The sequence below is a fragment of the Symphodus melops genome (assembly GCF_947650265.1).
Source record: "Symphodus melops genome assembly, chromosome: 16".
In the NCBI taxonomy this organism is placed as follows: domain Eukaryota; kingdom Metazoa; phylum Chordata; class Actinopteri; order Labriformes; family Labridae; genus Symphodus; species Symphodus melops.
Window position 1 is genome coordinate 21305973 of NC_136706.1, and position 12355 is coordinate 21318327.

A 12355-nucleotide genomic window follows, 5' to 3' on the forward strand; every position below is an offset into this window, starting at 1 on the left:
AACAATACTTAAGTGTGTCACATCTAAGAAGGGCTTGAATCAGTTTTTTGAGTGTATTAATAATAATCTTCTATAATATGCTTTTGTCCAACCAGACGAAACACACACGCGCACCCAAACACACAGGGCTGGTTGGGTGGTTGGATTCGTCCGTCTATCGGACACCAACATAGAGTGCAGCGTGTGTGCGTGTGTGTGTGCGCGTGTGCGTGTGTGTGCATGTGCATGTGCGTCTGCGCGCGCAGGGACGAATCCGACCATCCAACCAAATAGCTGTACGTGTAAGCACAGATACACGCGCACGCAAGCACAGGTACAAAATATGCAAACCAACATATAGCCTATAGAAACATAGGCTAAAGAGATATTTACAGATAGATAGATAATACTGTTTGGAGCTAATTGGGCTTTACTTGTTCATTTATCTCTGTTTGAGAAATCTCTGTTTGCTTTCAGTATTTTGTTTGTAATTCAGAAATGTAACACTAGGTGAAGCCAGGTGTGCCAATGTATGAATAATGAAAGATATGGAAAGTTCTGTTGATGTTCGGACATTGTTAAGGACAGAACGTGTCCCCCTCTTATCAGGCAGGAGGTTACACATGTATTTATTATCTATACTTTGTTTGTTTACTTCACCACCTCCCATCGGTTTTAGACCATATTGGAGCCGGAGCGTGACGTCACAACGTGTTTAGACTGTACAGAGGCTTTCTGCACGCGCAGTTAATTAATGACGTGACTCTTGACGTCACAGAACAAGCCAACCGAGGTTATAAGTAGAGGCTCTTTCAAACCAAACATTAAAAAGAACTCTCTGGGACCTTGTGTTCCAGGGGGGCCTCTATGGGGAGTTTGCATGTTCTTCCCTTGAGGTGTGGGTTCACGGGTAATCCGGCTTCCTCCCACAATCATCAAAACATGCACTTTAGATAGGAGGGCTAGTTGGTTGGATGGTCCAAGTGGTTCGTCCCTCTGACACCAACATAGTGCAGCCTCCAGCATGTGTGTGTGCGTGCTGGGTGCAGGCTGCCTGCACACTATGTTGGTGTCCGATCGACGGACGAATCCGACCAACCAGCCTGCAAACACTTACGAACTCTCTGGGACCTTGTGTTCCAGGGGGGTCGGGGCCTCTGTGGGGAGTTTGCATGTTCTTCCCTTGAGGCGTGGGTTTCCCCCCACAATCATCAAAACATGCACTTTAGATAGGAGGGCTAGTTGGTTGGATGGTCGAAGTGGTTCGTCCGTCTGACACCAACATAACCTGCAGCCTGGAGCCTACACACACGCTGCAGGCTGCAGACTACGTTGGTGTGACGGACAGATGAATCCGACCGTCAGACCAACCAGCCTGCACAAACACACACCCGCACGCACACCCTAACACACACAGGGCTTGTTGGTTGGATGGTCCGAGTGGTCCATCTGTCTGACACCAACATAACCTGCAGCCTGCAGCGTGTGTGTGTGTGTGTGTGTAAACGGACAGACGCACGCACGCACGCACGCGCACCCAAACACAAAGGGCTGGTTGGGTGGTTGGATTCGTCCGTCCATCGGACACCAACACAGCGTGCAGCGTGTGCGTGTGTGTCTGCGCGCGCGCACGGACGAATCCGACCATCCAACCATATACACGTGTAAGCACAGATACACGCGCACGGAAGCACACGGACAAAATATGCAAACCAACATATAGCCTATAGAAACATAGACTAAATAGATATTTACAGAGATAGATAATACTGTTTGGAGCTAATTGGGCTTTACTTGTTCATTTATCTCGGTTTGAGAAATCTGTTTGCTTTGAATATTTTGTTTGTAATTCAGAAATGTAACACTAGGTGGAGCCAGGTGTGCCAATGTATGAATAATGAAAGATATGGAAAGTTCTGTTGACGTTCGGACATTGTTAAGGACAGAACGTGTCCCCCTCTTATCAGGCAGGAGGTTACACATGTATTTATTATCTATACTTTGTTTGTTTACTTCATCAGTTTATTGCCCTCACTGTGAAATAGTTCAGTGACTATACACAGGTCACCCATTCATGCTCAACAAAATATGATTCACAGCCAGTCTAAATAATTTGGAGCACATCTTGCAGTCGTGTTTGATGTTATGTTGTTGTTTATTATTTTAAAGACATTTATTTGATTTGCACTAAACTCTCTTAGCCCCTCCCAGTCTGTGAGAAACATCATTAGGTTCAGACACATCATTATAAGATGCCGTCAAATAATAGCATCTCACTTATCGATATGGCTCACAGTATTAATAATAATCTTCTATAATATGGGTAAGCTCCTCTAAGTAGCTGATCGTTCACCACAAGCTTTCTTTAAGTTTGGCTCATTAAAGCATTGAAATGTGGACTGCTTTAGTGATGTCACAACTTAGGAGCACCTTTATGTGTGCACCACCTCCCATCGGTTTTAGACCATACTGGAGCCGGAGCGTGACGTCACAACGTGTTGAGACTGTACAGAGGCTTTCTGCAGGCTGATTAATGACGTGACTCTTGACGTCACAGAACAAGCCAACCTAGGTTATAAGTAGAGGCTCTTTCAAACCAAAAATTTAAAAGAACTCTCTGGGGCCTTGTGTTCCAGGGGGGCCTCTATGGGGAGTTTGCATGTTCTTCCCTTGAGGTGTGGGTTCACGGGTAATCCGGCTTCCTCCCACAATCATCAAAACATGCACTTTAGATAGGAGGGCGAGTTGGTTGGATGGTCCGAGTGGTCCATCCGTCTGACACCAACATAGCAGCATGCACACGCACGCACGCGCACCCAAACCCAAAGGGCTGTCTGGGTGGTGCGGAGGTGGTGCGGTGGTGTTCGTGCCATTACACCCAGGGAGCTGCGTGTTCAGACCCAGCTGGCGCACCCCCGCACTCTGCAGGAGGCGCTGGAGCTGGCGTTGGAGAGGGAGATTATTGGAGGGCCCGCAGGATGTGACCACAATGGCGGTGGACCTGCTGTGAGATCTGCGGTTCAAGTGAATCCAGGTTGGCCACATCAGCGTGAGGTGCCCTAGGCGGGCTGATGATCAGGGAAACGGCCCAGGGTCTGCGTAGACGGGACGATGCAGACCCTTGCCCCTGTGTCCCGCATTGCCCCGTGTACGGACGGCGGAGCCCAGCAACACAGACGGGGGAACCTGGCTCCACTCCCTCCAAAAGCAGATGACACCATTGAGTCTGCAAGGGTGGTGGGCTGGACTCACTCGGGACAACTTCTGCCATGTCCCTGTTACACTGGCGGAGACCCAGCGCATAGCCAGGGGTGACGACTCGGCCCTGGAGACGGAAAAGGCCCCCGGGTCGCCTCAGGGACTTTGTTTGTGATCCCTCGGGGCGAGGGATTCAGTAAGGGGGGGACAGTGTAACGGTTCATGTTGTAAAGTCAGTAGTTGATTATGTGTTTCATGTGAACCACTCTCTACGGGACAAATCGACCCTCTCGTATTTGTTCAAACAACAAAAGTTATTTTAATGACATTTACATAAAGTACTGACCCCTAAGCAGACAAACGTACAGTGTTCTCCTGTGACCGCTACATTCCTGTTTTTATTATTATTATAATTTATCTCTGGGTTGACACTCCGGCTTTCATGCATTAAGTCAAATCTGGGTTTTTTTCCTCAAGAAATTAACTCGTTAATGAAAGAAAACAGGAGCCACTCGCGATATGGACATTCCTGCCATCCACTCATGGGTCATTTTACAGTCCATGGTCATGAGCCACTTTCGGGCCCCACTCACCAGTTGAGGACCAGAACCACCTTAAGTCAGAAAAGAATTCGTACAAGTAGTGACATTGGCACACTTTGATTTCCGTTTGAGTTTATCCTTTTATTGACTATTTTAGTTTCCTTATATTCTTTTATACATTAATAATAAATTCCGTATATTTATTTTTTATTTCATCACGTCATTTTACTTTTTTAACTCATCATTTCTTATTCAAAGTTTTTTTTCCAGCTTTTTTATTTTATTTTTGTCACTGTGAGTTCAAAACCTTTTGTAGTTCTATTTATATTTTATTTAATTTTAAAAAAATAATTATTTATGTATACTGAATTGGTTTTTCACCGTATCTTTATTTTAATATTATTATTGTTATTAAAACAGTTTTATTTCCATCATTGCATCACGACTACAAGAAAGCCCGTCCTGTTCCGTCCACCTGTTAACTGACAAGTCAAACCAAGGAGACGACAAAAATCAGGTACCTGATCCCGAAGTTTTGCGTGGGGTGGGGGCCAACTTCACGCATGTCTGGTTGGATGGTTGGATTCGTTCATCTGTCGTTGACCGCAAGTCCAACACAGCGTGCAGCGTGTGCGTGTGCGCGCGCGCGCACGGACGAATCCGAACATCCAACCAAATAAATGTACGTGTAAGCACAGATACACGCGCACGCAAGCACAGGTACAAAATATGCAAACCAACATATAGCCTATAGAAACATAGACTAAAGAGATATTTACAAAGATAGATAGATAATACTGTTTGGAGCTAATTGGGCTTTACTTGTTCATTTATCTCGGTTTGAGAAATCTGTTTGCTTTGAATATTTTGTTTGTAATTCAGAAATGTAACACTAGGTGGAGCCAGGTGTGCCAATGTATGAATAATGAAAGATATGGAAAGTTCTGTTGATGTTCGGACATTGTTAAGGACAGAACGTGTCCCCCTCTTATCAGGCAGGAGGTTACACATGTATTTATTATCTATACTTTGTTTGTTTACTTCATCAGTTTATTGCCCTCACTGTGAAATAGTTCAGTGACTATACACAGGTCACCCATTCATGCTCAACAAAATATGATTCACAGCCAGTCTAAATAATTTGGAGCACATCTTGCAGTCGTGTTTGATGTTATGTTGTTGTTTATTATTTTAAAGACATTTATTTGATTTGCACTAAACTCTCTTAGCCCCTCCCAGTCTGTGAGAAACATCATTAGGTTCAGACACATCATTATAAGATGCCGTCAAATAATAGCATCTCACTTATCGATATGGCTCACAGTATTAATAATAATCTTCTATAATATGGGTAAGCTCCTCTAAGTAGCTGATCGTTCACCACAAGCTTTCTTTAAGTTTGGCTCATTAAAGCATTGAAATGTGGACTGCTTTAGTGATGTCACAACTTAGGAGCACCTTTATGTGTGCACCACCTCCCATCGGTTTTAGACCATACTGGAGCCGGAGCGTGACGTCACAACGTGTTTAGACTGTACAGAGGCTTTCTGCACGCGCAGTTAATTAATGACGTGACTCTTGACGTCACAGAACAAGCCAACCGAGGTTATAAGTAGAGGCTCTTTCAAACCAAACATTAAAAAGAACTCTCTGGGACCTTGTGTTCCAGGGGGGCCTCTATGGGGAGTTTGCATGTTCTTCCCTTGAGGTGTGGGTTCACGGGTAATCCGGCTTCCTCCCACAATCATCAAAACATGCACTTTAGATAGGAGGGCTAGTTGGTTGGATGGTCCAAGTGGTTCGTCCCTCTGACACCAACATAGTGCAGCCTCCAGCATGTGTGTGTGCGTGCTGGGTGCAGGCTGCCTGCACACTATGTTGGTGTCCGATCGACGGACGAATCCGACCAACCAGCCTGCAAACACTTACGAACTCTCTGGGACCTTGTGTTCCAGGGGGGTCGGGGCCTCTGTGGGGAGTTTGCATGTTCTTCCCTTGAGGCGTGGGTTTCCCCCCACAATCATCAAAACATGCACTTTAGATAGGAGGGCTAGTTGGTTGGATGGTCGAAGTGGTTCGTCCGTCTGACACCAACATAACCTGCAGCCTGGAGCCTACACACACGCTGCAGGCTGCAGACTACGTTGGTGTGACGGACAGATGAATCCGACCGTCAGACCAACCAGCCTGCACAAACACACACCCGCACGCACACCCTAACACACACAGGGCTTGTTGGTTGGATGGTCCGAGTGGTCCATCTGTCTGACACCAACATAACCTGCAGCCTGCAGCGTGTGTGTGTGTGTGTGTGTAAACGGACAGACGCACGCACGCACGCACGCGCACCCAAACACAAAGGGCTGGTTGGGTGGTTGGATTCGTCCGTCCATCGGACACCAACACAGCGTGCAGCGTGTGCGTGTGTGTCTGCGCGCGCGCACGGACGAATCCGACCATCCAACCATATACACGTGTAAGCACAGATACACGCGCACGGAAGCACACGGACAAAATATGCAAACCAACATATAGCCTATAGAAACATAGACTAAATAGATATTTACAGAGATAGATAATACTGTTTGGAGCTAATTGGGCTTTACTTGTTCATTTATCTCGGTTTGAGAAATCTGTTTGCTTTGAATATTTTGTTTGTAATTCAGAAATGTAACACTAGGTGGAGCCAGGTGTGCCAATGTATGAATAATGAAAGATATGGAAAGTTCTGTTGACGTTCGGACATTGTTAAGGACAGAACGTGTCCCCCTCTTATCAGGCAGGAGGTTACACATGTATTTATTATCTATACTTTGTTTGTTTACTTCATCAGTTTATTGCCCTCACTGTGAAATAGTTCAGTGACTATACACAGGTCACCCATTCATGCTCAACAAAATATGATTCACAGCCAGTCTAAATAATTTGGAGCACATCTTGCAGTCGTGTTTGATGTTATGTTGTTGTTTATTATTTTAAAGACATTTATTTGATTTGCACTAAACTCTCTTAGCCCCTCCCAGTCTGTGAGAAACATCATTAGGTTCAGACACATCATTATAAGATGCCGTCAAATAATAGCATCTCACTTATCGATATGGCTCACAGTATTAATAATAATCTTCTATAATATGGGTAAGCTCCTCTAAGTAGCTGATCGTTCACCACAAGCTTTCTTTAAGTTTGGCTCATTAAAGCATTGAAATGTGGACTGCTTTAGTGATGTCACAACTTAGGAGCACCTTTATGTGTGCACCACCTCCCATCGGTTTTAGACCATACTGGAGCCGGAGCGTGACGTCACAACGTGTTGAGACTGTACAGAGGCTTTCTGCAGGCTGATTAATGACGTGACTCTTGACGTCACAGAACAAGCCAACCTAGGTTATAAGTAGAGGCTCTTTCAAACCAAAAATTTAAAAGAACTCTCTGGGGCCTTGTGTTCCAGGGGGGCCTCTATGGGGAGTTTGCATGTTCTTCCCTTGAGGTGTGGGTTCACGGGTAATCCGGCTTCCTCCCACAATCATCAAAACATGCACTTTAGATAGGAGGGCTAGTTGGTTGGATGGTCCAAGTGGTTCGTCCCTCTGACACCAACATAGTGCAGCCTCCAGCATGTGTGTGTGCGTGCTGGGTGCAGGCTGCCTGCACACTATGTTGGTGTCCGATCGACGGACGAATCCGACCAACCAGCCTGCAAACACTTACGAACTCTCTGGGACCTTGTGTTCCAGGGGGGTCGGGGCCTCTGTGGGGAGTTTGCATGTTCTTCCCTTGAGGCGTGGGTTTCCCCCCACAATCATCAAAACATGCACTTTAGATAGGAGGGCTAGTTGGTTGGATGGTCGAAGTGGTTCGTCCGTCTGACACCAACATAACCTGCAGCCTGGAGCCTACACACACGCTGCAGGCTGCAGACTACGTTGGTGTGACGGACAGATGAATCCGACCGTCAGACCAACCAGCCTGCACAAACACACACCCGCACGCACACCCTAACACACACAGGGCTTGTTGGTTGGATGGTCCGAGTGGTCCATCTGTCTGACACCAACATAACCTGCAGCCTGCAGCGTGTGTGTGTGTGTGTGTGTAAACGGACAGACGCACGCACGCACGCACGCGCACCCAAACACAAAGGGCTGGTTGGGTGGTTGGATTCGTCCGTCCATCGGACACCAACACAGCGTGCAGCGTGTGCGTGTGTGTCTGCGCGCGCGCACGGACGAATCCGACCATCCAACCATATACACGTGTAAGCACAGATACACGCGCACGGAAGCACACGGACAAAATATGCAAACCAACATATAGCCTATAGAAACATAGACTAAATAGATATTTACAGAGATAGATAATACTGTTTGGAGCTAATTGGGCTTTACTTGTTCATTTATCTCGGTTTGAGAAATCTGTTTGCTTTGAATATTTTGTTTGTAATTCAGAAATGTAACACTAGGTGGAGCCAGGTGTGCCAATGTATGAATAATGAAAGATATGGAAAGTTCTGTTGACGTTCGGACATTGTTAAGGACAGAACGTGTCCCCCTCTTATCAGGCAGGAGGTTACACATGTATTTATTATCTATACTTTGTTTGTTTACTTCATCAGTTTATTGCCCTCACTGTGAAATAGTTCAGTGACTATACACAGGTCACCCATTCATGCTCAACAAAATATGATTCACAGCCAGTCTAAATAATTTGGAGCACATCTTGCAGTCGTGTTTGATGTTATGTTGTTGTTTATTATTTTAAAGACATTTATTTGATTTGCACTAAACTCTCTTAGCCCCTCCCAGTCTGTGAGAAACATCATTAGGTTCAGACACATCATTATAAGATGCCGTCAAATAATAGCATCTCACTTATCGATATGGCTCACAGTATTAATAATAATCTTCTATAATATGGGTAAGCTCCTCTAAGTAGCTGATCGTTCACCACAAGCTTTCTTTAAGTTTGGCTCATTAAAGCATTGAAATGTGGACTGCTTTAGTGATGTCACAACTTAGGAGCACCTTTATGTGTGCACCACCTCCCATCGGTTTTAGACCATACTGGAGCCGGAGCGTGACGTCACAACGTGTTGAGACTGTACAGAGGCTTTCTGCAGGCTGATTAATGACGTGACTCTTGACGTCACAGAACAAGCCAACCTAGGTTATAAGTAGAGGCTCTTTCAAACCAAAAATTTAAAAGAACTCTCTGGGGCCTTGTGTTCCAGGGGGGCCTCTATGGGGAGTTTGCATGTTCTTCCCTTGAGGTGTGGGTTCACGGGTAATCCGGCTTCCTCCCACAATCATCAAAACATGCACTTTAGATAGGAGGGCGAGTTGGTTGGATGGTCCGAGTGGTCCATCCGTCTGACACCAACATAGCAGCATGCACACGCACGCACGCGCACCCAAACCCAAAGGGCTGTCTGGGTGGTGCGGAGGTGGTGCGGTGGTGTTCGTGCCATTACACCCAGGGAGCTGCGTGTTCAGACCCAGCTGGCGCACCCCCGCACTCTGCAGGAGGCGCTGGAGCTGGCGTTGGAGAGGGAGATTATTGGAGGGCCCGCAGGATGTGACCACAATGGCGGTGGACCTGCTGTGAGATCTGCGGTTCAAGTGAATCCAGGTTGGCCACATCAGCGTGAGGTGCCCTAGGCGGGCTGATGATCAGGGAAACGGCCCAGGGTCTGCGTAGACGGGACGATGCAGACCCTTGCCCCTGTGTCCCGCATTGCCCCGTGTACGGACGGCGGAGCCCAGCAACACAGACGGGGGAACCTGGCTCCACTCCCTCCAAAAGCAGATGACACCATTGAGTCTGCAAGGGTGGTGGGCTGGACTCACTCGGGACAACTTCTGCCATGTCCCTGTTACACTGGCGGAGACCCAGCGCATAGCCAGGGGTGACGACTCGGCCCTGGAGACGGAAAAGGCCCCCGGGTCGCCTCAGGGACTTTGTTTGTGATCCCTCGGGGCGAGGGATTCAGTAAGGGGGGGACAGTGTAACGGTTCATGTTGTAAAGTCAGTAGTTGATTATGTGTTTCATGTGAACCACTCTCTACGGGACAAATCGACCCTCTCGTATTTGTTCAAACAACAAAAGTTATTTTAATGACATTTACATAAAGTACTGACCCCTAAGCAGACAAACGTACAGTGTTCTCCTGTGACCGCTACATTCCTGTTTTTATTATTATTATAATTTATCTCTGGGTTGACACTCCGGCTTTCATGCATTAAGTCGAATCTGGGTTTTTTTCCTCAAGAAATTAACTCGTTAATGAAAGAAAACAGGAGCCACTCGCGATATGGACATTCCTGCCATCCACTCATGGGTCATTTTACAGTCCATGGTCATGAGCCACTTTCGGGCCCCACTCACCAGTTGAGGACCAGAACCCCCTTAAGTCAGAAAAGAATTCGTACAAGTAGTGACATTGGCACACTTTGATTTCCGTTTGAGTTTATCCTTTTATTGACTATTTTAGTTTCCTTTTATTCTTTTATACATTAATAATAATTTCCGTATTTTTATTTTTTATTTCATCACGTCATTTTAATTTTTTAACTCATCATTTCTTATTCAAAGTTTTTTTTCCAGCTTTTTTATTTTATTTTTGTCACTGTGAGTTCAAAACCTTTTGTAGTTCTATTTATATTTTATTTATTTTTAAAAAAATAATTATTTATGTATACTGAATTGGTTTTTCACCGTATCTTTATTTTAATATTATTATTGTTATTAAAACAGTTTTATTTCCATCATTGCATCACGACTACAAGAAAGCCCGTCCTGTTCCGTCCACCTGTTAACTGACAAGTCAAACCAAGGAGACGACAAAAATCAGGTACCTGACCCCGAAGTTTTGCGTGGGGTGGGGGCCAACTTCACGCAGGTCTGGTTGGATGGTTGGATTCGTTCATCTGTCGTTGACCGCAAGTCCAACACAGCGTGCAGCGTGTGCGTGTCTGCGCGCGCGCACGGACGAATCCGACCATCCAACCAAATACACGTGTAAGCACAGATACACGCGCACGCAAGCACATGGGCAAAATATGCAAACCAACATATAGCCTATAGAAACATAGACTAAAGAGATATTTACAGAGATAGATAGATAATACTGTTTGGAGCTAATTGGGCTTTACTTGTTCATTTATCTCGGTTTGAGAAATCTGTTTGCTTTGAATATTTTGTTTGTAATTCAGAAATGTAACACTATAGGTGGAGCCAGGTGTGCCAATGTATGAATAATGAAAGATATGGAAAGTTCTGTTGATGTTCGGACATTGTTAAGGACAGAACGTGTCCCCCTCTTATCAGGCAGGAGGTTACACATGTATTTATTATCTATACTTTGTTTGTTTACTTCACCTCCTCCCATCGGTTTTAGACCATATTGGAGCCGGAGCGTGACGTCACAACGTGTTTAGACTGTACAGAGGCTTTCTGCACGCGCAGCTAATTAATGACGTGACTCTTGACGTCACAGAACGAGCCAACCGAGGTTATAAGTAGAGGCTCTTTCAAACCAAAAATTAAAAAGAACTCTCTGGGGCCTTGAGTTGCAGGGGGTCAGGGCCTCTATGGGGAGTTTGCATGTTCTTCCCTTGAGGCGTGGGTTTCCTCCCACAATCATCAAAACATGCACTTTAGATAGGAGGGCTAGTTGGTTGGATGGTCGGAGTAGTTCGTCCCTCTGACACCAACATAACCTGCAGCCTGGAGCCTACACTGTAAGAAATGTTCGTAAATTTTGCGGTGAAAAACTGTCAATCGTGACAGTAAAAATCTGTAAATCTCAAAAACAGTTTGATACTGTTTATATAACACAGAATCACCGTAAATAAGTTAATCAGGAAAAAACTGTGTTTTTTACATTTTTTCTCTTGAAAAAATACGTTTCCCTACTCTTGCACAGTTTTTTTAATGGAAAAATGCCGTAATATGTATAACATTCAATACTGTGATTTTTGCATTTATTTCTTGAAAAGAATACAATATTTCACAGTTAAATGTATGTACTGTTGTGCTGATCACTGAAACATACTGTAATATTTATAACAGGTCACACTACAGTTTTTACATTCATTTCTCATAAAGAATGCAGTTTGTAACTACTATTGTACTATACTATTGTGCTGATAACCGAACAACTGAAAACTTTATTTTTAATTTTTAACTTTATTTAGATTATTTCTCTGTTGTTACAATGCTAATTGTCATTGTTTTTCATATGGTTGAAGAGCCTGTTTATTTCCCTTTACAATGAATTATATTAACAATATCTATCCTAAGACAACAGTTTGCCTTTAAATGTTTTAAAATGTTGTTTAAATTCATATCTTGAAAATAACTCTCATATGAACTTTTGTATTATATATATATATACACACACACACACACACACACACACACACACACACACACACACACACACACACACACACACACACACACACTCTTGTTTTAAAACATTAATCTGATCTATCTATCTAAACTGAGTAGAAGTCGTATGCCCCCCTACAGTTCGTTCGACAGACTGTGCATTCTTTGATAGCGCGCCTGAAATTCAAAACGGGCCAATCAGCGCATCGCATCTGACGCATCGTACGTTAACCTCTGACACACTCCG